At 41.7% G+C, this 27,739-nt stretch overlaps 1 long non-coding RNA gene across 1 annotated transcript in view; it reads right to left on the bottom strand.

Moving 5' to 3' along the window:
• The window catches only part of LOC134474317 (uncharacterized), a 51,812-nt gene extending 26,422 nt beyond the window's left edge, over positions 1-25,390 (bottom strand). Inside the window, exon 1 of the long non-coding RNA XR_010045108.1 lies at positions 24,978-25,390. This is a non-coding gene — a long non-coding RNA (uncharacterized LOC134474317). The remainder of the gene's footprint in view (positions 1-24,977) is intronic.
• Positions 25,391-27,739: the final 2,349 nt, after the last annotated feature.

The raw sequence follows: 27,739 nt of genomic DNA on the forward strand, positions 1-27,739 counted from the left end.
CGGTATTCTTTTGCCACTGCCCACATCCATGGGGCCATATACAGACAGAGGGGGATCTTAACCTCTGCAGGAAAAGAAATAAAACACCAACAGTAGATTCTCCAATGGCTGGCTGCAGTCATGCTACCACAAAAAGTGGCTATAATGCATTGTAACAGCCATCAGAAAGGGATTGACCTTGTCACCAAGGGAAACAATTTGGCAGACATGGCAGCAAGATCTGCAGCCATAGACAGCCCCCAGATGCTAGTACGTGGTACTGATGCCCCCCCCCAAAGAGGAGGCTCAAATAGACAAGGGACCCCAGCCCCCTAAAGGGCCTGAAGTCTCTGATTTGACCATCTACCTTCAACGAGCACATCAGCTCACCCATCTAGGGATTAAAAAATTATGCCAACTGGCTCAACACCAGAATTTTCCAGAGACGCCCTCTTCTATCTGTGCAGCTGCCACTCAAACTGTGGCCAACTGTAAGGCATGCCAGCTGACTAATGCACATCCTACCAAGTTAGCCCGGGGAAGAGAATAAGAGGCACAAGGCCCGGACAATATTGGGAAGTAGATTTCACTGAAATTAAACCTGCCCGATATGGATGTAGATATCTCCTGGTTTTTGTTGATACTTTCTCTGGTTGGACTGAGGCATACCCTACCAAGAAGGAGACTGCTGCCACTGTCACAAAAAAATTGATGGAAGAAATCTTCCCCCACTTCGGACTGCCAAAGGTAATCGGGTCTGATAACGGGCCGGCGTTTGTGGCTAAGATGAGTCAGGGGTTGGCCAACGTATTGGGGATTGATTGGAAATTACATTGTGCTTATAGACCCCAAAGTTCAGGACAGGTAGAAAGAATGAACAGAACCATCAAGGAGACCCTAACTAAATTAGTCCATGAGACTGGCTTACAAGATTGGACAATGCTCCTGCCTTATGCCCTTTTCCGTGCTTGAAACACTCCGTCGGCCAAACCCCTAACCTAACTTCTTTTGAAATTCTTTTCAGCACCCCTCCTCCCATCCAAGACCTCTCCCCTTCAGACGATAGCTCTGCGGTATTACCCACTTTTCTGCCTGACAGGCTCATCGCTCTCGAGCGAATACAAAAGATCCTTTGGAGGCAACTGTCCACGGCCTACGCCCCCAGCGACTCGGCAACCCCTCACCCATGTCAAGTGGGTGACTTCGTGCTGGTCTGCTGCCACCAAGTTGAAACCCTGCAGCCTCGCTGGAAAGGACCTTATCAAGTGCTGCTGACTAGCCCCACCGCGGTTAAGGTCTACGGCATCGCTCCCTGGATACATGCGTCCCACCTGAAGCCTGCCTCCCCGCCTCAGGATAACAACTGGACCTTAGAACGAACTGGTAACCCCCTCAAAATTCGATTTCGAAGGACAACACCCGTCTAAGGAGCCAAGATGCCCTCATGTTACTCTGTTACCCAGACGGCTTCGCCGTCATCATTGTCTCTGTTACCCCTGCGCTGGCCATAGGATTGTGGGTCACATTTCCCTCAGACCTAGGCCGTCTTGCAAAAATTAGTCTCCTCTCCCTATTCTTTGGCATAGTAACCCTGTTCTCTTACCTAAACTGCCTGGAGGTGCCAGTGGAAATTAGGCTCCTTGAATAGAACCTCTCATGATGCCCCAGATACTTGCCCTGCTCGGCTCCGTTGCCATTGCTCTGATCCTGCCATGCCCCCCATGCAATGGCAACCCACATGCGTCGCTGACATGGAGGGTCTACCGGAGCCATGACAAAAATTACTCCGGGACCAAGCTATTAGCTCAGTGGAGGGAAACAGGAAAGCCCACTTTTGAAATAAGTCTGTGCTCGGCAATTCCTGACACTAGCTGCGAGGGTGATTTCCATGTATATCTCTGCCCCTCGAGGGAACGCCTACCTATTGTAGGTCGCCCTCTGAGTTCTGGTGCCCCTACTGGGATTGTGTGACCCTGGCCTCTGAATGGACGCCCCCCCTCGATAGACCGTCACTTGTCCATTCAGAGGGCTTGGAAACCAGGAAAGCTTGATACTCTAATTATAACAGTTTTAGCCCCCAATGACCCCAATGGGGCAAGATGCAGGCTTGGGGCATCCGGGCCTATTTATCAGGTACTGACCCAGGTAGTGTCCTCTTCATATCTAAAGGTCCCGTCCAGACCCTTACCATCAGAAACTGACCTGGGTGAACCCATCATCCTACCTACACCTAGGCCTTCCCCTCAGGGAGACAGGACACTCCCCAAGGTAGAAACTGCACTCAAAGATAGCACCACTGTTACACCTAAAACCCAAAAACAAAGGCCAAAGTCACCCTTACCCCTCGGAGCCCTTCCCCTCTCCAAGTTACTATGAAACCCCATCGCCCCTCTTTAGGTGATAACTTATTCAAGCTGATCCAAGAAGCATATATTGCCTTAAATCATACCCAGCTTAACCTCACACGATCATGTTGGCTATGCTTAAGTTTCATGCCCCCATACTATGAGGGAATTGCAGTTAATGAGGCCTTTATAAGAACAACAGACCAAAGCAAATGCTCCTGGGGAAAAAACTACTCTATTAACCTTTTAGAGGTTTCAGGAAGTGGGACATGTCTCGTAAAATCCTCAAACTGGCCAACTAAAATTCAGAGAGTTTGTAAGACTTCACGTTCTTCCTTTAGTCCAAACCAATATCTTATCCCAGCCCCAGAGACATACTGGGCATGCAAGTCGGGATTCACACCCTGCGTAGCTGCTGACGCCTTCGACCCCAATCATGATCTTTGTGTGATGGTAAAGATATTTCCCCATATCTCATATAGACCTGGGCCCCTTCTGGACCCACTGCCTGGCCAAAGAACTAAACGAGACCCAATGACTGTGACCCTAGCTGTACTCTTGGGGATGGGGGTTACAGCAGGGGTAGGAACAGGAACTGCTGCATTGATTAAGGGGCAACAACACTTCCATCAGTTGCGGGCCACAATAAATGAAGACTTAAAACAAATAGAGGCTTCTATAACAGCCTTGCAAACCGCTTTAACCTCCTTATCTGAGGTGGCCCTACAAAACAGAGGGGACTAGACCTACTCCTCCTAAAGGAGGGCGGCCTATGTGCCGCTCTACAAGAAGAGTGCTGTTTTTATGTTGACCATTCAGGCATAGTAAAAGACGCCATGTCCAAACTCAGAGAAAATATCAAAACTAGAGAAAAAGAATACTCTTTGGAGACTCCTTCCCTTCCCTGTGGCAAGGGCTAGCTCCTTATGTTGCCCCTTCCTAGGCCCTTTAGCTGCTTTGCTCCTATTCCTTACCGTTGGCCCTTGTGTTCTAAACAAGATCACACAGCTGGTGCGATCACAGGTCTCCCAGGTAAAGATGATGGTCTTGAGATACCAATATGACCAAGTACCTACTAATAATCTCTAGGATTAGAGAGCCTCACAAAAAAAGGGGGGGGGGGAATGAAGAGTTAAAACATTCAGGAAACCCCTCTTGCCTGGTCACTCGGTCAGAACAACCAGATGTTCTGACCTGATAGGGAAGTTGTGATCCGACCTCCCAAAAAATAAGACCACCATGAACTATCGACCCTGCCAGACAGGATATGTTTTCAAAAACATCAAGCCACCTGCAGCAGATAGCTCACCCACCAGTAAGCAAACGACAGGACCCCTATTAACCAATGCCATCTGCTTCTGTAACCAACGCTTGCTTTGCGGCTTTCGGCTTTATATAGCCTGCACTTCCCTACTCGGCACTCTCTCGCTCCCCTCTCCCACTGGAGTGCGGTCAGAGGGTCCCTCGCATGCGCAGACAATAAAAAAAAAAACCTTGATGTTTCATGAGAGCCAGATCCTTGGGGCCTTCTTCGTGACGGTGATCTTACATGAATAAAAACCTCACCAAGAGAAATCAGGGAAACAATACCTTTTACAATAGCATCCAAAACATGAAAGACCTAGAAATTACTCTAAAAAAGGATGTAAAATACCTCAACACGGAAAACAACAGTACTATGAGAAAGGAGACTGAAGAGGATATTACAAAATGGAGAGATATATTGTGTTCTTTGGTAAGAAGGACTAATATAGTGAAAATGGCCATACTCTCAACACTGTTATACAGGTTCAATGCAATTCCAATCAAAATTCCAATAGTATATCTCACAACAAAAACAATTCTAAAACTCATTGAAACCAGAAGAGACTTAGAATAGCAAAGGCAATGCTAGGCAACAAAGACAAGACAGGAGGTATCATAATCCCTGACTTGATATTATACTGACAAAGGCCACTGCGATAAAAAGTGTGGAACTCAGGGGGTGGGGGGCCAGACCACAACATCAATGGAACAGATTAAAAAATACAAAAACTCCAGACACACTAGCCAGCTTATCTTTATCTTTGACAAAGGTGTCAAACACATTCACTGGATTAAACAGTCTTTACTAAATGGTGCTGGGTAAACTGGCTCTACACATGCTGATGATTTAAACTGGACGTCGGTCTTTCACCATGTACCAAGCTAAAATCAGAATGCGTCAAAGATCTTAATATTAAAACAGAAAAATTAAATCTGCTGAGAGAGTAAGTAAAACTCTTGAAGATACTGGTATAGGCAAAGACTTTATGAACAAAACTCCAATTGCACAGAAACTATCACAAAGAATCAACAACTGGAAACTCACCATATTAAAAATCTTTTGCACATTAAGAGAAACCAGCAAGAGTGAAGAGACAACCCATAACATGGGACAACATATTTGCCAGCCGTACCTCAGACAAAGAATTGCTATCAAGAACTCATAAAGAACTAAAAAAAAAAAAAAAAAAAAAAAGAGTCCTCCCACGTTTAAAGACTCAATCTAAAAATGGGCAGCTGAGACACATATACATTTCTCAGATGAAAAAATACAAACAGGAAATAAATACATGAAAAAAATATTTAACATCATTAGTCATTCAAGTGATACAAATTCAAACAACACTGGGATTCCACCTCACTCTAGAAAGAATGGCTAGTGTCAAGATATAAATAAATACTGGAGAGGGTGTGGAGAAAAAGAAACCCAGCTCCACGGTGGGTGGGACTGCAGTCCACAAGGCCACTGCAACAAGACCTGACATCCCCACCACACACAAAGGGACATCTAAAGAAGAATGGATTATTTATTGATGACCCATACACCATGAATTTTACTTTTTAGTGTTCACATTGAGCCTAGAAGTTTGTACATACAAAGCATGAGCTCCATCACTGGGCTATATACCCACTTTCTATATACGATCTCATGCATTATTTTAGATGGAGCCTCACTATGCAGCCCCGTGCTGCCCTGAAATGCGAAATCCTCTGGCCACAGCCTCCCAAATGCTGGGACCACAGGTACAGTGTGTGCCATCACGCCAGCACAATTTCTGCATGGTACTTGGGACTGAACCCAGGCCTCTGCACTGAGCTACATTCCAAGCACTTTTCTACTAATGTTAGTTTAAGGGAAGGTATTGCTACAAAGTTGTGTCTCAAACTTGAACTGCTCTTGCTTCAACCTGCCAGAGTGCCAGGACTACAAGCATGTGCCACCAGGCCCAGCTGAACAGTTTGTTAAATCTTTTTTTAAAAGCAGGATTTCATTATATGGTTCAGGCTGCCCTTGAACTCACTTTAGAGCCCAGGTGGGCCTTAAACTTGTAGAGATCTTCCTGCCTCAGCCTTAGCCTCCAAAGTGCTTCGTGGCACCGGCTGAATTTTTAAACATAAATGTTTATTCTCCTCAGCCTACTAGCATAATGTAGAACTGTATTTGGCCTCGAACAACTGAAAAGTACTGCAAAAAAAAAAAAATTTAAATGCTGTGACCTTAATCTTTGTTCACTTAACATTAGTCTACATAAAACTCAACAATTGAAATAAAGAGGACTTTGGTCAACTTAAAAATAAACTTTTTTGTCTTTTTCAGACAGGGACTTGCTGTGCAGTTCAGGTAGCCAGGTAGGTCTTGAATTTGTCTTGAATCCTCTGGCCTCAGCCTCTCAAGTTCTGGCATTACAGGAGTAGCCACCACACCCAGGAAAAATATTCTTTTTCAAGCTGGGTGTAGTAGGGTACACCTGAAATCCCAGCACACTGGGAGGCTAACGCAAAAAGATCCCAAATTGGGCCTTAGCCTGGGCAACTTAGTGACTTAGTGAGACCCTGGCTTCAAGTTAGCCAGCCTGGGCTACACAGTGAGATCAAGGCCAACCTGAACTTCATAACACCACCCCATCTCAAAAAAAAAAAAGCAAGAAAGCAAGACAAGGGGAGTCAGAGAGACAACCAAACACAGCAACATAAATAATCTCAAAGAAAAGAAAAACTAGGGGATTTAGCTCAGTGGCATAAGCGCCTGCCTTGCAAGCAGGCAGTCGTGAGTTCGATCCCTGGTACCCATAAAAACGAAAAAGAAAAGAAAAACTACTTTTTTGATTGAAGGAGGTTTCACAGGACAGTATCTCCCCAGGACCCCAGGCAAAGCACATTTGCTTCTCGGGAATTCAAACCTGGTATCAACTAGTAAAATATAAGGCACAGAATCAATTATTTCAGGGGCTGGGGATTTAGCTCAGCGGCATAAGCATCTGCCTTGCAAGCAGGCCGTCGTGAGTTCGATCCCCAGTACCGGAAAAAAGAATCAATTATTTCTACTGAAGGCACTGCTTTTCAGTCAACATACAAGTATAATCACAGAAACTAGCTGTCAGGAAAGTTAACAAGGCTAACCATGTGCACAGCTGCGTGGGCTTCTGGACACTGATAGCCCTCATTGAGCAAGCAGGCTCTGCTGGGCACTTGGGCCCAGTCTGTCCAGCTCAGTGTTAATGAAAAGGAAAGCTATGCTCTAACCAGTTCTTATACTATAACTTAATGATCTGGGGGTTCAGAAAAAGAAAACAGAAACAAAGGACTGAACTGTTACTAAAAAAAAAAAAAAAAAAAAATAGAAATTCCCAATTCCTGAGGTGTCCCCAGCTCTCTTCCTGCAGAGGTGGCCCAAGAGTGAAATGTGAGCTGCCTAGGCCACAGCCCAGGCAGAACACACAATTACAAAGTTCCTCCTGCTCTTTGCCAGACTGAGGGTTGACAGTGCAGCTGAAACTGTTCCCTAAGGAGGCATCAACCTTCCAGAAAAATCCAGGAAAAGTACAGCAAGAGACAGTAAGTACAAGCTGCAGGATCGGCTCTACAGGAAAGGATGCAAAGGTTCATCCAGTTAGTGTGAAAGTTGGAGATAAATTCTCCAGGATATAGCACAGGCACCTAAGTAGCTCTAGACAACAAGCATTGTTTAAGAGACAGTGACATTCTTAGAAAGTGTGTACACCAAAATCAATCACTACTGAAATGGCATCACAGAGCCCAGGATATTCCTCAGTGATACCGCACCAGTCTGGGAAGCATGAGGCCCCAGTTCAATTCCCGACACCAAAAAAAATAAAATGGCCTGGATGGCACTGCCCATTCACTCATATTCTGAAATCTTCCACTATGCAACTCATTTCCACACCTTTCTTTATAGTAAACTTGATGATTTCTAAGCTGACATCCATTGTCTCTAAAACTTACTTTCATTGTAGTGCTACAAACTTTCAAATAAAGAATGTAAATTAAGCCAGGTGTGATGGTGCACACCTGTAACACCAGAACTTGAGAGATTGAGGCAGGAAAATCCCCAGGAGTTTGACATTAGCCTGGGCTACATAGTGAGACCCTGTCTCAAAAAAACAATACAGGTATACATATATAAACATTATTAGAAGCCAGGAATGTACGTCAGTGGCATAAGCGCCTGCCTAGAAGATGCCAAGCTTGTAAGTTCGATACCCAGTTCCCAAAATAAATGAACATTACTCATATTAAACTTAAATGAAAAGTACAGATATATGTAAACATTAGTAACATTAATACATAAATAATAATATAAATTATACTTATTTGTAAATACCCAAACAAATGCCTTTGGATGAGAGGTAAATGCCCATGTAAATAGACGAACTGGAGACTTCACTGAACTACAAACCAGAGTGCACACATGACTAAGGTGCACACTTGATAACAAATGGATGGACATGATCATATCTAATATGAATCTTCCTAATTCAATACACTGTTTTGTAGCAATTGTATTTAACACACTTGTGTGAAATAAATGATTTCTGAATTGTTTTTTTTTTGATACAGAGTCTTGCTATGTAGCCGAGCCTCCAACTCATGGATGAGCCTCCTGCCTCAGCCTCCTGAGTACTGGGATTACAGGCATGCCCCACCACACCTGGCCTCTTATTTTTCAGACAGGATCTCACTGCAGAGCTACATCCCAGCCCACCTGGGCCATCTCTTAACAGAACAGTACAGAAAAGGTGAAGCATTTTATACAATCTGTTAGAGCACTAGATATCCATATGCAAGACAAGCAATACATTCTTATGATCTTAGCACTCTGGAATTCTTAAGCAGGAGGATAACAAGTTGAAGCTAAGCTAGGGAACTTAGTAAGATCTCTCAAAAATAAAAGTAAAGGGCTGAGGATTTAGCTCAGAGGCATAAGCACCTGTCTTGTGAGCTCCAAGTGGTAAGTTCAATTCCCAGTACCAAAAATAAAAGGAAAAAACTGTTAAAAGAAAAATACCAGTAATAAAAAAATAAAGGAAGTAAAAATAAAATATAAAATAAAAGTACAGCCTGGGATGGTGGCACACATCTGTTATCCCAACACTCAGGATACTCAAGGAAGACTACATACAAGTTCACTACCTAACAAGAACCTAGACCCAAAAGTGAAGAAACAAAAAAGCACTGAAAGCATAGAAAAGCTTTCTGACCTTGAAATAAGGGAAGCTAGGACAAAGAAAGCACAAACTAAAAAAAGTTACAAACTGAAAAACTGGGGATAGTGGTACACACGTGTAATACCAGCACTCAGGAGGCTGAAGCACTGTTGGAGTCTGTGTCCAGACCCCAGTTCCGCACAGCAAAAGCTCAAAGGAATGAGACACACGGCATGGTCTTTAGGTCTACGGGAGGAGTGAGATCCTCAGCAGAGCTCCTAACTGTGGTAGCCGGTCAGCCCACTGATGCTCGGCACCCAGGGTTTAATCAGAACAAGCAAGGAGCTGAGTGGACAAGGGAGGAAACATGATTAGGTTCTTGGGAGGGGTGCAAGGACCCCTCAGAGCAACAAACTATCCTAATTAAGGAAAACTATCCAGGAAGTCTCTAGGAGGCCTCAGCCTACCTTGCCCCCTGAGATGTCTCCTCATTCTCAGTTCAATCAGCCCATACCACACCACAGCCCTTCATGTATATTCAGCTTCAATGCTCTCCAACAAGGTAGGAACATCACTGAGTACCAGACCAATTTAGGCTACACAGTGAGTTCTAGTGTGAACTATATAGTAAGACCCTGTCTCAAAAAAAGCAAAACTGCTTTTCTGGGAGAACATGGTGGATAACAACAACTATGGAGGCTCTCTGAGATACCCAGCTTAGAATCCAGGAATGGTGCGGTGTGAGGAGTCCTAAGCAAGGGGAGATATACCCTGCCGACCCAGGAACGAACCAAGCTGAGAGAAATGAACTGGAAATGCACTCCCAGTGCTATAACCAGAACAGATAAAATCTCAGGGCAGACGCTGAAACCCATGCCTCTGGAAGTGCAAATTTGAATTTCTTGCCACCAGTGCTGCATCTGAATTGGCACAGCAGAGAGAGAGACATGAAAAAGCTCTGAGAGCAGGAATCGGGGAACAGAGTTGAGAGTAGGACTGGCGGGCCCCCTGCATCAATCTGTGGTGAGTGAGAGGAACAGGGACCCTTCCACAGACTAGGAGGCTCCAACAGAGGACAATCTGGGACTGGGCAGACTAGCCGAAACAGGACGCTGCCGTGACTTTAGTCGCATATTCTCCTCTCAAGTGGGATTGGTGGGGAGTGCTTGGCTTGGTGGATGCCACAGACTAAGACCCAGTAGGGTAGCCCAAACCAGGTCCCAGTGCCTGGTGGTGGACCCTAGCAGTGAAGTCTTCAGTAAGTTCACCTGGAGAGGCGGGCCCACCAGGTCTGTGTCTCTCTAGTACACTACAGTGGGCAGGAACACCTAGCATGCAGATTCAAACAAACTGTAACCCACAAAGAAAGAAACTGGGCCTCCTATATATGCTTGTATGGAAGGAACAAAAAGTATGGAAGGAGGGAGCAATAAGAAAGGGTCCTCAGTCTCCAATCCTGAGAACACTGATCCAGGAAAGGTAAATGCAAAAGAGAATGAGGACAGAAAACATGCAATATCAGACACGGCACCAATAGACATAAAGTGCTATCTCCAGAGCCTCCAGATGAGTTCAAAAGTGAAGTATTTAATGAAATAAAGCAAAATATAAGTAAAATAGTTAGAGAAATGCTGACACTGCCCAAGAAAAAACAGACGGTGGAATGGAAGAACAGAAAAAAAGGGGAGAATTGTTTGATGGAGAAAATAAAGAAAACATAGAATACATGAAGTAGATTCAAAGAGATTACCAGGAAACTAAAAACTCTATTGAAAGCTGGCATAGAGGACTTCCGGGAGAACATGGTGGACAGATAGCAGATACTACGGAGGCTCTCTGAAAGGCTTGGTTCAGAAGTCAGGAATGGTGCGGACTAAGGAGACATAAGCCGGTGGAGATATGCTCTGCTGACTCAGGAACGAACTGGGCTGAGAGAATCCAACTTGGAATGCAGTACGGGTGCTAAAACAGGAACAGAAAAGCCTTGGTGTGGAGGCTGGACCCCGCGCCATTGGAAGCCGCGATTTGGGCTTCCCGCCGCGCGGCGGCTGGCTGCCTCTACCGCGGCTCAGCAAGAAGAAAGACATGCAGAAGCTCTGAGAATGGGAGTCTGTGAACGGAGTCGAAAACAGGACGGTCAGGGAGGCGTACACTGACTTGCGGTGAGGTGAGTGAGAGAAACTGTGACACTCTACCACAGTTTGACTCCAGCGGAGGACTTTCTGGGCCGGGGCAGTCCTGCGGGAGTAGGGCGCAGTGGTGACTCCAACCATACATCCCCCTCTGGGACAGGATTGGTGATTAGTGCCTGGCCTGCGTGATGCTGCTGGGGGACCCGGTAGGCTGGCCCAACCCAGATCCCAGAGCCTGACGGTGGCCGGGAGGGGCGGGCCCTGCGTAGGCTGCCTGATCTGCAACTTCCTGGTGTGCTGCGGTGGGTGGGAACACCTAACTGGAGCAATTTGATCAGGCTGTGGCTGACAGGGAGAGAAGCGGGGTCTCCTATGTAAGCTTGCATATATAAGGAACGGAGAATATGGGAAGAGGCAGCAACAAGAAGGGCTCATCGGCCCCCAATTCTGAGAAATAGGCAATAGCGGACACCACACCAATAGACATAAAGCGCCATAAAGAGAGCCTCATAGACCAATTCAGGAATGAAGTTATCAACGACCTGAAGCTAGAAGTATACAGAATAGTTAGAGAAATGCTAAGCACCACCCAGGAAAAAACAGATGGTGGAATGGAAGAACAGAAAAAGAGGGGAGAATTGTTTGATGGAGAAAACAGAAAAAGCATAGAGTACGTGAAGCAGGTTCAAAGGGACTACCAAGAAACTAAGAAGTCTATCCAAGACTGGTATAACAGCTTGAAAGAAACTAAGGACAGACTATCTGAACTGGAGGGCAGACTTGTAATATGGGAGAATGAAATGAAAAACTTCTTAAAAATAACAAAGAAACAAACAGCAATAATACAAAGACAAGAAGATGATAAGAGGATCCATAACTTAAGGATTAAGAACATAAAAGAAGAAGTAGGGACACAAACAAATGAACTACAAAAGCTACTCACAGAAATAATCCAGGAGAATTTTCCTAATTTAGCAAAAGGTAAAGATACTCAGATGTATGAGGCACACAGGACCCCAGCTATCTACAACCCAAACAGAGCAACACCCAGGCACATAATAATAAAAATTCCAGAAATTCAATACAAGAACAGGATATTAAAAGCTGTCAGAGACAAGAAACAGACCACTTACAAGGGAGCACCAATCAGAATTACAGCAGATTTCTCTGCACAAACCATCAAATCATGAAGAGCGTGGGGGGAAATAATTCAAGCTTTGAAAGATAATAATCTCCAGCCAAGATTGAGATATCCTGCACAACTGTCCCTGGAAATTGATGGAAAAACAAGGTGCTTCCAGGATAAAGAGGAACTGGGGGAATTTGCAACCACCAATTCAACTCTACAGAAAGTATTGCAGGATATTCTAAAAAAAGAAAAATACAAAGAATCCAGAAATAATGGCAGAGAGGCCACAACGAATGGAGCAGAGAACAAAATGAAGAAGACAAACTGACAGCTACTGACAGAAAAAGAGCTCAACAGAAATGAGACAGAGAAGATTGGATGATAGGAACAGCTATTTTGGAGAAAATGACATCTTAATAGGTAATACTGGGGGCTGGGGATTTAGCTCAGCGGCATAAGCGCTTGCCTTGAAAGCAGGCAGTCGTGAGTTCGATCCCTGGTACCGATAAAAACAAAAAGACAAAAAAAAAAAAAAAAAAAAAAAAAAAAAAAAAGAATAGGTAATACTGATTTAGTATCATCTTGTTTTGAAGTCTCATCTAGCTTTTGTTCTTCTGTCTCCAATGGTCTAAATAGGTTGTATCTTACTGGATTTTATTATGTACGATAGTATAAGCAAAAACCTTTTAAAGACAAGGAGATTATACAGAAACCATTGTTCATTTTGTGTTAGTCGATTCTAAATACTCTGTAATGCTTTCATTCTCTTAAATGGTTTTACATTGTTTTGATATACTTAATGCTACAGTATACGAGGTTGTACTCAAGGATTTCAAGGAAAGAGTCAATATGGTAACTACTTTTGGGTTGGAATTATCTGGTGGTGAAACACTATTCTGCTTAAATGGTTATGTTTTGATCTGTGCTGTTTCGCTGTTATGCCCTCTTTTATCTCAATCTCCACTCCATTATTTACTTTTTTATTTTTATCCGTTTAGTTAAAGGGAAAAAATAGCAGGATATATTATAGTAACCCACTTTGACTTTCTATTATCTCAATTTGAAGCCCTGTATTACTCTCACCATCTTGTTTTTGACTGATGTTCCCCTATTCTGTTTTGCTGGACAGTATCAGGTTCGAAAGTTTAGGCATCAGCTGTGAAGATAATGAGATTCATTATAACGCCCATTCTCGTTGACTTTTCTCTACATTTGAAGACCTACAATGTCTCCAATATTTTGGTTTTCTCGGTTTTGTTCTTTACTGTTTTGTTCAATTTTATTATAACTGATGATATAGGCAATTCTATTAGAGATAGCGGGAGGCATTATGGTAACCATTGTTGATCACCTTGTATTATGTTTTATCTATTATGTCCACCCTTTTGACTTGACCGATTCTGTTCCGTTATGTCACATTTGGTTTTACTCTCTTCCAAAAAAGCAATAAGAACCGTGGGAGCAATATAATCCAAAATGTGTAATACTCATTGTACAAAAGAGAGGAAAAGAAAGTGCTCTAAACTATATAACTGCATGTATGTTTAAGTGTATAAGATAGAAAATGGTATCACAGAGTTTTATTGGATCATTGAACAGAACTGTTTGCAGTATCATTGTTGGAATGTCCACTCTACAAGCTTTAATTTTGTGACTTGAACAATTATTTATAAGATGGCAATATGTAATCCATTAACTAGTGATTTCCTACTGTTCTTTCTTTTTCTGTAAATCTGTATAACTTGTACCCTTTCACTGTTTTTTTTCTTTTCTCCTTAAATAAAATTTTAAAAAAAAGGAAAGAAAGCTGGCATAACAGCTTGAAAGAAACAGGATAAATTATCTGAACTGGAGGACAGATTTGTAATGCGGGAGCATGAAATGAACAATTTCTTAACAATAACAAGAAAACAAACAGCAATAATACAAACGCTAGAAGATGATAAGAGGATCTATTAACTTAAGAATTAAGAATGTAAAAGAAGAAGCAGGGTCACAAACAAATGAACTACAAAGGCTACTCATGGAAATGATCCAGGAGAATTTCCCTAATTTAGCAAAAGGTAAAGATACTCAGATATATGAGGCACACAGGACCCCAGCCACCTACAACCCAAACAGAGCTACACCCAGGCATATAATAATCAAAATTCCAGAAATCCAATATAAGAACAGAATATTAAAGGCCATCAAAGACAAGAAACAGATCACTTACAAGGGAACACCCATCAGAATTACAACAGACTTCTAGGGCATGTTGGAACTTAGGACTCTGGGAAGCCAACCCAGCACCTCCCCTTCCTGGTAAGTGGAAGCAGGGTGGCAGACTGCAGCCCTTCCAGGAGGAGAACTAGCAGTGTCTCCTGAGATGCATGCCATGTTGCAACTTAGGACTCTGGGAATCCAACCCAAGACCTCCCGTTCCTGGTAAGTGGCGGTAGTTTAGCCGACTGCAGCCCTTCCAGAACTAGCAGTGTCTACTGAGATCCACGCCATGTTGGAACTTAGGAATCTGGGAAGCCGATCCCCGGAGCCCAGCCTGTTTCGATGCCGCGCCTAGCCATCGGTGTGCAGAGGAGGAGCTCGGTGGACCTGGGGTGCCTGCATCGGCCCCTCCGTGTGTCTGGAGGACTGTGGATATCTCTGCAAGCAGGGAGGGATCACAGGTTCCTGAGGCACTGCGGCCTGTGGTGAGTACCCTAACCCAGCTGCGATTGAAGAGCTGTGGAGCCTCCAAGGGGCAGGTAGGCGCACAGTGTCCGTGAGGCCCAGCTTGTCTGGAACTGCGGAGTTCTGAGCAGGCAGAGGAGGGCCATTGGTTCTGCAGGCCCAATGCCTTGGGGTAGCTTGGTGCCAGAGTTTCAGTAGCTGCAAACATAGAAGGGGATTTTCAACAGATCCTGAGGAAGCTTTCAAATAACCCTTGAAACAGAGAAATGTAGGAAAATGACAAAACAAAAGACCAAATTACAACCTCAAACCTCCAGCCCATCTCAAGAAACCCTAGGAGCAATGTATATAGAAGAAAATATATCCCATCCACCTCAAATATTGGACACAATAGCTACTGAAATTGACAAGCAACTCCAGGAAGCTTTAAAGAAATTCAAACTCGAAATAATCTCCCAGATAAAAGAAGAAATGATAAAAGAAATGAAAGAGATTCTGAATATATCTAAAGAAAACACAGATAAAAAATTGGAGGAACTAAACAAAAAGATAGAATCCCTAGATGAGCAATATAAGAAACAAACAGAATACATAATGCAGATGCACAGAGATATACAGGAAATAAAAAACTCCACTGAAAGTTGTAAAAACCGCCTTAATGAAAGTGAAGATAGAATTTCAGACCTTGAAGACAGGATTGCAGCTAGTGAACAGGAAAGGAAAGATCTTTTAAAAATAACAAGGAATCAGGAAACAATTCAACAACTGCAAGATGATGCAAAGAAGAATAACATAAGAATGATAGGGATTAATGAAAAAGAAGGAGACAACATAAAGGATGTGAAGAGGATAGTTAGAGAAGTAATAGCTGAAAATTTCCCAAGCATGAGATCAGAAACTGACATCAGGATCAGTGAAGCATATAGAACTCCAAATAGTCATAACCAAAATAAAACTACACCCAGACATATCATAATCACCATCCCAGAAATCCAACACAAGAATAGATTATTAAAAGCTGTCAGAGAGAAAAGACAGATCACTTATAAAGGAAAACCTATCAGAAACACAGCAGACTTCTCATCACAAACAATAAAGTCAAGAAGAGCATGGAGTGAAGTTTTCCAGATCCTAAAGCAAAATGATTTCCAACCTAGACTGATATATCTTGCAAAACTATCATTCAAAATAGATGGTGCAATACAATACTTCCATGACAAAGAATAGCTGAAGAACTTCATGAACACCAAACCAACCCTGCAAAAAATATTGAAAGACAGTTTAGATACACAAAGGAAAAAACCACTAAGCAAAGCAAATAATTAAACAGAACAGAAATATAAAGATGCAACAGCAGAGAGATAACATTCCTACAATTAACCAGCATTTAACAGTAATAACCATTAATGTAAATGGTCTCAATGCACCAATCAAAAGAAACAGACTAGCAGAATGGATCAAGAAACAAAATCCAACCATATGCTGTTTACAGGAAACCCATCTAACCCAGAAGGATACTCACAGACTGAAAGTCAAAGGATGGAAAACAATTCTTCATGCAGCAGGAATCCAAAAAAAAGGCAGGAGTAGCCATTCTGTTTGCAGACAACGTGAACTTTAAACCAACAATGACCATAAAGGACAAAGAAGGTCACTACATACTCGTAAGGGGAAAACTCCAAGAGGAAGAGATAACTATCTTAAATATATACGCACCAAACTCCAGAGCACCCAGTTAAATAAAACAATTATTAACAGAAATGAAAACTCAAATTATCAGTAACACAATTGTAACAGGAGACCTTAATATGCCATTGACACCAAGGGACAGATCAACCAGACAGAAAATGAGCAAAGAAATAACAGAACTGAATCACACCTGTGAACAAATGGGTTTGATAGACATATACAGAATGTTCCACCCAACAACATCAGAATACACATTCTTCTCAGCAGTACATGGATCATTCCCTAAAATAGACCATATATTAGCTCACAGAACATATTTAAACAAATGCAAAAGAGTTGAAATCATCCCTTGCATGTTATCGGATCATAGCGCTCTGAAATTCTAAATTAATGATAAAAGATACAAAAATCCCGCAAACACATGGAAACTGAATAACACACTCTTGAGTAATCAGTGGGTCACAGAAGAAATTAAAGAAGAAATTAAACAATACCTAAAAGAAAATGCAAATGCAGATACAACTTACCGGAATCTGTGGGATGCAATGAAAGCCGTCCTGAGAGGAAAATTTATTGCACTGAGTTCCCACATCAGGAAAACAGAACAAATACAAATAAATAACTTGATGCTACACCTCAAATAGCTAGAAAAAGAGCAAGTCAAGCCCAAAGCCAAAAGAAGAGAGGAAATTATAAAAATCAGAGCAGAAATCAATGCAATAGAGACTAAGAATACAATCCAAAGAATCAACGAATCAAAGAGTTGGTTCTTTGAAAGAATAAATAAAATCGATAAGCCCCTAGCCAACCTTATTTAAAAAAGGGAAGAAAAAGCTCAAATTCATGCAATAAGAAATAAAAAAGGTGAAATCACTACAGACCCAATAGAAATACAGAAGATCATCAACACCTATTTCAAAAACCTCTACTCTCAAAAGTTTGATAACACAGAAGAAATAGACAGATTCTTAGAAGCATATGAAGTACCAAAGCTAGATCAAGAGGATGTAAAACTGTTGAATAACCCAATCTCTGTTAATGAAATTGAAAATGTAATTAAGTCCTTACCCACCAAGAAGAGCCCAGGCCCAGATGGATTCACTGCAGAATTCTACAAGAAATACAAAGAAGACCTAATGCCGACACTCCTCAAACTATTCAATGAAATTGAAAGGGAAGGAATCCTTCCTAGGTCATTCCTGGAAGCAAATATTACTCTAGTACCAAAACCTGAGAAAGACCCAACTAAAAAAGAGAACTGTAGACCGATCTCCCTAATGAACACAGATGCAAAAATCGTCAATAAAATATTGGCAAATAGGATCCAGCAAATCATCAAGAACATTATACACCATGATCAAGTGGGATTCATCCCAGGAATGCAAGGATGGTTCAACATATGCAAATCAATAAATGTAATCCACCATATCAATAAAGCCAAAAATAAGAATCACATGATCATTTCTATAGATGCAGAAAAAGCCTTCGATAAGGTCCAACATTTATTCATGATAAGAACTTTACATAAAATTCGAATAGATGGTCTTTACCTCAATATAATAAAGGCCATTTATGACAAACCAACAACCAGTATCATACTAAATAGCCAAAAATTAAAAGCCTTTACTTTAAAATCAGGCACAAGACAAGGATGTCCTTTATCACCACTCCTGTTTAATATAGTACTGGAAGTACTAGCCAGAGCAATTAGGCAAGAGAGAGAAATAAAAAGGGTAAAGATAGGAAAAGAAGAAGTTAAATTATCATTGTTTGCAGATGACATGATACTCTACATAGAAGACCCCCTAAACTCCATTGAAAGACTCTTAGATACAATAAATAAATTCAGTAATGTGGCTGGATACAAAATCAGTACTCAGAAATCAATAGCATTCCTATACATGAACAACAAAATCACAGAGAGGGAAATAAGAGAAACTGGACTATTCACATTAGCAAGCAAAAAAATGAAATATTTAGGAATTACTCTTACGAAAGAAGTGAAAGACTTATACAGTGAAAACTATAATACACTGAAAAAGGAAATTGAAGATGATCTCAGAAAATGGAAAGACATCCCTTGCTCATGGATAGGAAGAACACACATTGTGAAGATGGCCATTCTCCCAAAACTGTTATACAGATTCAATGCAATCCCAATAGAAATACCATCAACATACCTTATAGATCTAGAGAAATGACTCCTAAATTTCATCTGGAACCAGAAGAGACCTAGAATCGCAAAGGCAATTCTAAGCAGCAAAGACAAAGCAGGAGGCATCACAATCCCTGACTTGAAGTTATACTACAAAGCAACAGTAGTAAAATCAACATGGTATTGGAATCAAAACAGAGCCGAAGATCAATGGAATAGATTAGAAGATACAACCACAACTACAAACACACTCAACCACCTTATCTTTGATAAAGAAGCCAAGCAGGTTCATTGGAAGAACGACAGTCTCTTTAATAAATGGTGCTGGAAAAACTGGCTCTCCATTTGCCGAAACCTAAAGCTAGACCCATGTCTATCACCATGTACTAAATTAAAATCTAAATGGGTCAAAGATCTGAATATTAAAACAGAAACACTAAATCTATTGGAAGACAAATTGGGTAGAAACCTTGGAGACATAGGAGTAGGTAGAGAATTCATGAACAGGACTCAAACCGCACAGGAAATACTTCCCAGAATCAATAACTGGGACCACTTCTTATTAAAAAGTTTCTGCATGTCAAAAGAAATCTCCATCATAGTGAAAAGAAAACCCACAAACCGGGAAAAGATTTTAGTGAACTCTCTCTCAGACAAGGGACTCTTGTCTAAAACATATAAAGAACTGAAAAAACTCAGACCTCCAAAATTCAAAGATCCATTCCAAAAATGGGCATCTGAGATGAATACGCAATTCTCAGATGAAGAAATGCAAATGGCAAATAAATACATGAAAAAATGCTCATCATCATTGGTCATTAGAGAAATGCAAATTAAAACCACACTGAGATACCATCTCACTCCTGAAAGAATGGCCAGGATCAAGAAAACCAACAACAACAAATGCTGGAGAGGTTGTGGGGAAAAAGGAACTCTCCTGCACTGTTGGTGGGAGTGTAGACTGGTACAGCCTTTGTGGAGGTCTGTCTGGAGATTTCTCAAAAAGTTGGGATTGGAAATCCCATTTATTCCAACTATTCCACTTCTAGGCATATTCCCAGAAGAACTGAAAGCATCATACCACAGTGATATATGTGCACCTATGTTTATAGCAGCACAATTTGTAATCGCCAGATCTTGGAAACAACCCAAGTGTCCATCAACTGAGGAATGGATAAAAAAGTTGTGGTATTTCTATACAATGGAGTATTATTCAGCTATAAAGAAGGATCACATCGAGATATTTATCAATAAATGGGCGCAGCTTGAAACCATACTCATAAGTGAAATAAATCAATCTCGCATGTGTGAATACCGAATAGTTTCCCTAATGTAAGTAATGATTCAAATATATAAAAATATGTGGTAATCATGATTCCCCATTATGTGGCCTTGAAGCCTTATAAAGTTTTCACTTATTAATTAGAAAGGCTTTATTCTGGGCTTCTTGATATGGAAATATTTGAAGCTATAGTATATAAGTTTTATCCAAATATTTCAAGGAAAAAAGACAGGCACTATGGTAACTACTATTAAGTCGAGTTATTTGGTGGTGAAGCACTAGGTTGCTAAAACAGTCATGCTTTGACCTCTATTGTTATATTGTTATGCCCTGGTTTATCTCAATCTCTCCCTTATTCTTTAAAAAAATTATTTAGTTATTTCTTATGTTTGTTTTAATTAAGGGGAAAAATTTTAAAAATTAGGATATATAATAGTAACTCTTTTTGATTTCCTATTAACTTGTTTTGAAGTCCTGTAATACTCCCACGATCTTGTTTTGACTGATTAGACTCTGTTCCATTTTGTATGATAGTATCAAGTTTGAGGGTATAGGCAACTACTTTGAAGGCAATAAGATTCACTAAGATGCCCATTCTGGTTTGACTATTGTCTCCTTTGGAAGTCCTTTACACTGCCTCAGTTTTATTGGTCTTGTTCTCTACGGTTTTGTCCAACTTTATAATATCTAATGAGATAGACAATTATTATTAAGGAAACAAGAGACAACGTTGATAACCATTGTTGATAACCTTGTACTCTGTTCTACATCATGTGCTATGTCTATCCTTGGTTTTGACTGACAGCTTTGTTTTGCCATATTTGACTTTATTCTCTCCCCCCCGCCAAAAAAAGTAATAAGAACTAAGGAGTAATAAAATCCAAAATGTGTAAATTTTGTTGTAAAAAAGAGAGGGGGAAAAAAAGAGCTCTAACGGATATAACAACAAGTGTGTTTAGGGGTGTTAAATAGCTGACTATATTAATGTTTTTGGATCATTGAACACAGCTATTTGCAGTCTCTCTGTTTGAATGTCCACTTTGTATTCTTTGATACTGTGATTTGAGCAACTATTTCCAAGATGATAACATGTAATCTATTAACAGTTGATTTCTTACTGTTATGTTTTTTTTTGTACTTCTGTATTACGTGTACCCTTACACCGCTTTGTTTTGTTTTGTGTTTTTGTCTTTTTCCTCTTAAATAAAATTTTTAAAAAAAGGAATCTGGGAAGCCAAGCCAGCACCTCCAAAAAAAAAAAATCAATGTATATTATATGCAAGTTGCAGTACACCAAAATGTAATCCACTATTCTGTGCAATTTGCATGAACTTATAAAATCATTTTCAGATTCTATAAAATAAAAAAAAACAGAATTACAGAGACTTCTCAGCACAAACCATCAAATCACGAAGAGTGTGGGGCAAAATAATTCAAGCTTTGAAAGATAATAACCTTCAGCCAAGATTGATATATCCTGCACAACTGTCCCTAGAAATTGATGGAAAAACAAGGTACTTCCAGGATAAAGACGACCTAGGGGAATTTGCAACCACCAATTTAACTCTACAGAGAATACTACAGGATATCCTAAAAAAGAAAAATACCAAGATTCCAGAAACAGTGGCAGAGAGGCCACAATGAATGGAAAAGAAAGTGAAATGAAGACAAACTGACAACTAATGACAGAAAAGGAGCTCAACAGAAATGAGGCAGAGAAGGTTGGATGGTAGGAACAGCTATTTTGGAGAAAGCAAGACATCAAAATAGCTAGTGCTGATTTAATATCATCTTGTTTTGAAGTCCCATCAAGCTTTTGTTCTTTTGTCTCCATTGGTCTTTTTTTTTTTTTTTTTTTTTGGTTTTAACATGTTGACTCTTATTGGATTTTAGTATATGTGATAATATAAACAAAAATTTTATAGACAAGGACATTATACAGAAAACATTGTTCATTTTGTTTTTTGTTTTGTTTTGTTTTGTTTGGACTTTTTCGGTTTTATCGGTACCAGGGATTGAACTCACGACTTCCTGCTTGCAAGCCAGGTGCTTATGCCGCTGAGCTAAATCCCCAGGCCCTCATTGTTCATTTTCAGTCAGTTGATTCTAAATGCCCTGTAATACTGTCATTCTCTTGAATGGTCTTACATTGTCTTGATATGTTTGATGCTACAGTATATGAAGTTATACTCAAAGATTTCAAGGAAAGAGACAATATGTTAACTACTTTTATGTCAAGATATCTTGTGGTGAAACACTATTTTGCTTAAATGGTTATGTTTTGACCTGCGCTGTTTTGTTGTTGTGCCCTTTTATCTCAATCTCCTTTTTTTATCATTTACTTTTTTATTTTTGTCTTTTTAATCAAGGAAAAACTAAATAAAAATAGCAGAGTGTATTATAGTAACCCACTTTGATTTCCTATTAACTTGATTTGAAACCCTGTATTGCTCTCACCATCCTGTTTTTGTTTTTGTGTGTGTTTTTTGTTTTTATCGGTACCAGGGATCGAACTCACGACTGCCTGCTTGCAAGGCAGGCGCTTATGCCGCTGAGCTAAATCCCCAGCCCCTCTCACCATCCTGTTTTGACTGATTTCCCTGTATTGTGTTTTGCTTGATAGTACCAAGTTCAAAAGTATAGGGAACAACTGTGAAGACAATGAGATTCATTATGACGCCCATTCTGGTTGACTATTATCTTCTTTTCAAGTCCTGTAATGTCTCCAATGTTTTGGTTTTATTGGTTTTGTGCTTTACTGTTTTGTTCAATTTTATGATAATATGATATAGGTAATTCTTTTTAAGATAGCAAGAGGCATTATGGTAACCATTGTTGATCACCTTGTATTTTGTTTTTACAGTATGTATTATGTCCATCCTTTTGATTTGACTGACTCTGTTTTGTTATGTCACATTTGGTTTTACTCTCTTCAAAAAAAGTAATAAGAACTGTGGGAGTAATAAAACCCAAAATGTGTAATTGTCATTGTACAAAAGAAAGAAAAAGAAAGTGCTCTAAAGGATATAACTGCATATATATTTAAGTGTATAAGATAGATAACCATATTACTGAGTTTTTGCAGTCTCTCTGTTTGAATGTCCACTTTATATGCTTTAATTTTGCCTTTCTTTTTTATCGGTTCCAGGGATCGAACTCATGGCCACACACTTGCAAGGCAGGTGCTTATGCCGTTAAGCTAAATCCCCAGCCCCCACATATGCGTTAATTTTGTAACCCTCACAACTATTTCTAAGATGACAATGTGTAATCTATTAACTAGTGATTTCCTACTGTTTATTTTTTATGAAATTCTGTATAACTTGTACCCTTTTTCTGTTTTCTTTCTTTTTCTCCTTAAATAAAATTAAAAAAAAAAAACCGGGCAGGAAAGCATTTGCCTATAATCCTAGCACCCAGGAGGCTGAGGCAGGAGGACTACCTCAAGTTCAAGACCAACCTGGACTACACACTGAGTCCCGGCCAGCCACAACTACATGGTGTGACCCTGTCCCAAACATTACAAAATCAAAAAAAAGAACAACAAAAAAGATTACTACCTTTGACTCTATGCTTAATCATCCCTGAATTTGTCAGTTACTAACATACCATTATGTGTCAATGAGAAGCATCTGTCCAAAGACACAGTTTGAACTTGCAGAGCAGAATTCTACTCTCTAGACTATGGAACTCTACCAAGATAATGCCCTTCAATCAGACTCTACACACCATGCCAAACAGCTCTCCACTTGGTCTCCCTAATGCTAACTCACTACATCACTACTAGGTATGAATACCAGTGTAGAGCATCTCATTCCTCTTGTAAATCACAGCTCAGTATCAAAGTGAGGCTTAGAGTAGGACAGAGTCCTGAAAATTCCCCCACAAACAGAAGTTTTGACATGAGTGGAAGAGAGAACACAGGATGAAATAGGTTGATATAGTGCCACTGTATGTCACTAATTATTTTTCTCAAAAGCACATCCATGGGCCTAGCATGATGGCACACACCTGCAATCCCAGGGTGCTGGGAGGCTGAAACATGAAGACTGCAAGCCTGCCTGGGGAAATCTAGCAATACTCTGTATCAAAGTAAAAAGACAAATTTTAAGAAGGCCTGGGATTTACCTCAGGGCAAAGTGCCTGCTGTCAATCCCTAACAGGTTTCCCAAAAAACCCACACGCAGACTAATTTACAATTTCAGTGGGATTTATAAATTACCAAGCGCTAAGAGATGCAGAACTCTGAAAGCTTATAGTTGCACATATTAAACCTAGTACAGCAGTCCAGGGATGGCTTTGCTGAACAAGTCTGCTGGAGCGTTCATTTGAAAAAAGAGCAGGACATAAGCAAGGAAAAGAAAAGCATTCCAGGCAGTGGACATGTCTCCAGTCTAAAGCCTACGAACTTCTTCACCACGGAGCCTATGGACATTTGATAGATATACACGCTTTAGAACTCAAAAGGAACACATGGTAATACAATCAGGAAAGTGAGCCAGGAGTGGTGGCACACTCCTGTAATCCCAGCACTTGGGAGGATGAGGCAGAGGATCCTTTCAAGCTGGAGACCAGCCTGGGCTACAAAGTGAGAGCTCAAGGGCAGCCTGAAACGCAGGGCGAGACTGTCTCAAAAAGACAATACAAAAACAAAAACAAAAACACACCAGGAAAGAACCCCCCAAAAGAACAAATTACTTAATAAACCTTAATCCAATACAACACGACAGGTAGAAGTCAAGCTGAAGGTGCTGCGGTGAGGAGCTTAGTTTGGCTGAATGAAAATAAATAAGTAAACAATTTGCCTGCTTGATCTGAGCCCACTCTGCTGCCCAAGGAGAAAAAACCGGGACTAGAAAGGTCAGAAAGACAAGGGAGGGAGGGAGACCTCCAGGATGAGGGCGTACAAAGAACCAAAACCCAGCCACTGCTGCCACCTGAACCTAGCTGCTACTTAATGCAGAGACCTCCGAACGCTGGCCTTTGAGTCGAAGGGATGAGACAAGCCTGAAGCGACAAAACAGACGCAGTACTCGGCCAGCGAGGGCCAACAGCCTGTTGTAGGCGCCCTTACAGTCACCACCTCGCCCCCACCGAGCTGCTCAATGTCGCGAGCAGTGCCTCACCCAGCTGCTAAGGGTCTCGGCTCAAGCCTCGAGCTCTTAAGGCCAACGGGAGAAGCCCTTCGACCTGGCGCCTCCTGTACTGCCTGAAAAGGCCCGATTCACCCAACTCCGCAGTGGCCTTTCACCCAGCCACGATCCACCCTCCTGAAGCTTTCACGTGTGTCCCTTCTTCGTGGCCTAGATTGCACGGCAAGGAAAACAGCCAGGAGAGGTCTACCTTCACAGGACTTTCTCACTGCATCAGGCGGCGCCGAAGACAGACCCATGTCTGGGGGCCTGAAAAAGGCCCCCAGAGATGGGCGGGGGGGGGGCGCTCCTTGGTCCGAGGATGTGTGGTGCGCCTGCGCAGCCTCTTACCACTTAAGCAGCAGCAGGTGCTGCTGCTTATGCTGCTGCTGCTGCTGTTGCTTATGCTGCTTATGCTGCTGCTGCTGCTGCTGCTGTTGCTTATGCTGCTTATGCTGCTGCTGCTGCTGCTGCTGCTTGCTGCTGCTGCCGCTGCTGCTGCTTATGCTGCTGCTGCTGCTGCTGTTGCTTATGCTGCTTATGCTGCTGCTGCTGCTGCTTATGCTGCTTATGCTGCTGCTGCTGCTTATGCTGCTGCTGCTTATGCTGCTGCTGCTGCTGCTGCCTATGCTGCTGCTGCTGCCTATGCTGCTGCTGCTGCTTATGCTGCTGCTGCTGCCTATGCTGCTGCTGCTGCTTATGCTGCTGCTGCTGCTGCTGCCTATGCTGCTGCTGCTGCTTATGCTGCTGCTGCTGCTGCTTATGCTGCTGCTGCTGCTGCTGCTGCTTATGCTGCTTATGCTGCTGCTGCTGCTGCTGCTGCTTATGCTGCTGCTGCTGCTGTTTATGCTGCTGCTGCTTATGCTGCTGCTGCTGCTGCTGCTGCTGCTGCTGCTGCTGCTGCTTATGCTGCTGCTGCTGCTGCTGCTTATGCTGCTGCTGCTGCTGCTGCTGCTGCCTATGCTGCTGCTGCTGCTGCAAATCCTTGCTGGTACAACAAATGCAATCCTGCGATGCTGCTGTGATGCTGGAATTTCCCAAGCCAGGGACCTGTGGGCCTGTGCCTTGTGAACCTGGCTGTGCTAGCTTCTTCATTCCCGCTGACTTCCTTTATTTGTTAGTAGTTGTTTCTCAGAGGAGAAGGTGTAGTGAACATGCCTGTGTTCCAGTGCTGTGGCCGCCACTCCCACCCAAAACATGAGCATACACACAAAGTTGATGCAGCTAAGAAAACTGAAATCCAGACAGCCTGGCTGGCCTGACTATTCACTGGTTTAGTTGTCTATTTGAGGGAAAGAAGAGCAAAGCGCTCACATGAGGGGATCCCTGGCCTTGTCTGGAAAACTCAGAAATGCTTAAACAGCTGGAAGGTGTAAAATTGCTTTTGTTTTGAATAGCATGCACAGCAAGAAGAGTACCAGCCTTGACATTCAATAAGGACCTTTTTTTGAACGAACTTAATTCGTTATTTAAATTGTAAGTCCCTGAGGGCTGGGGGTGTAGTTTAGTGGCACCTTTATTACCTATTATGTATGAGGCTCTAGATTCAACCCCCAATAACCTAAGAAAAACAGGAAAGGAAGGGAGAGAGTGAATTCATTCTACATGGAAGAACGATTGCAAGTTCAAGTCTGGTCTGGAAAATTTTACAAGAACCTACTTCAAAAAGGAACCGAGAGGAACTGGTATGTGGTTCACTACAGAGGCTCTGGGTTCAATGGGTCGTACCAGGGTAAAAAACAAAACAAGAGAAATGACAGCTAAAAGCAGTAGGCTTCTATATACTGACTTAGTCAATATATAGACCTCTGATTTTTCAATGCACTTCAAAGAATGGAGCTTTGGCTGGGCATGGTGGCACACATCTATAATCCCAAGCACTCAGGAGGCTAAGACAAGAGGATCGTTGTGAGTTTGAGACTAGCCTGGACTACAAAGTGAACTCCAGGCCAGCCTAAACTGCATAGTAAGACTCTGTCTAAAAAAAAAAAGAGACGGGATTGACGAAGTATTTTATGGATCTTTCTTTTTTATATAATCCAAAAGGACTATTATTAGAAAAATAAACTCAGGAGTAATGGTAGCACATGCCTGTCATCCTATTGCTCTGGAAGGCTGTGGCAGGAGGATGTCATATTCAAGCTTAGGTTGTGCCTTGAACTTTATAGAAGACCTTGTTTATTTTTTGTTTTTATGCTGGGAATCAGAAAGACTGTTTTGTGTTTTTGTCTTTTTGAGACAAGGGCTCACAACGCAGTTCAGGCTGGTCTGGAGCTCACTTTGTAGCCCAGGCTGGTCTCGAATTCACAATGATCCTCCTGCCTCAGCCTCCCAAGAACTGGGTTTACAGGGGTGTATCACCACACCCAACTGGAGGAGTCATATCAAAAATCAGTTTTAACCCCAAATTCAAGGTTATAATCAATCTCAGATTAAGTCAAACCATCTGTAGTAGTTCTAAACCAGAGGTGGTAGTAAATCTCTGTAATCCCACTACTGGGGAACCTGAGGCAAGAAAATCTTCAAATTGAGGTCCAGGTAGAGTGTACAATGAGACCTTGCCTCAAAAAATAAAAAGTCAGATATGGTGATGCACACCTGTAATTCCAGTACACAGGAACCTGAGGCAGGAGAATGGCTATGAGTTTAAGACCAGTCTGAATTGCATAGTGAAACTGTCTCAAAAAGACAAAAAAAAATAATAACTAAAGCAGGAGGATGACCACAAGTTTGAGGCCAACTTGTGCTATACAGTG

Source organism: Cavia porcellus, unplaced genomic scaffold (assembly GCF_034190915.1).
Source record: "Cavia porcellus strain 051 isolate PalLab524CR breed Dunkin Hartley unplaced genomic scaffold, mCavPor4.1 scaffold_32, whole genome shotgun sequence".
Classification (NCBI taxonomy): Eukaryota; Metazoa; Chordata; class Mammalia; order Rodentia; family Caviidae; genus Cavia; species Cavia porcellus.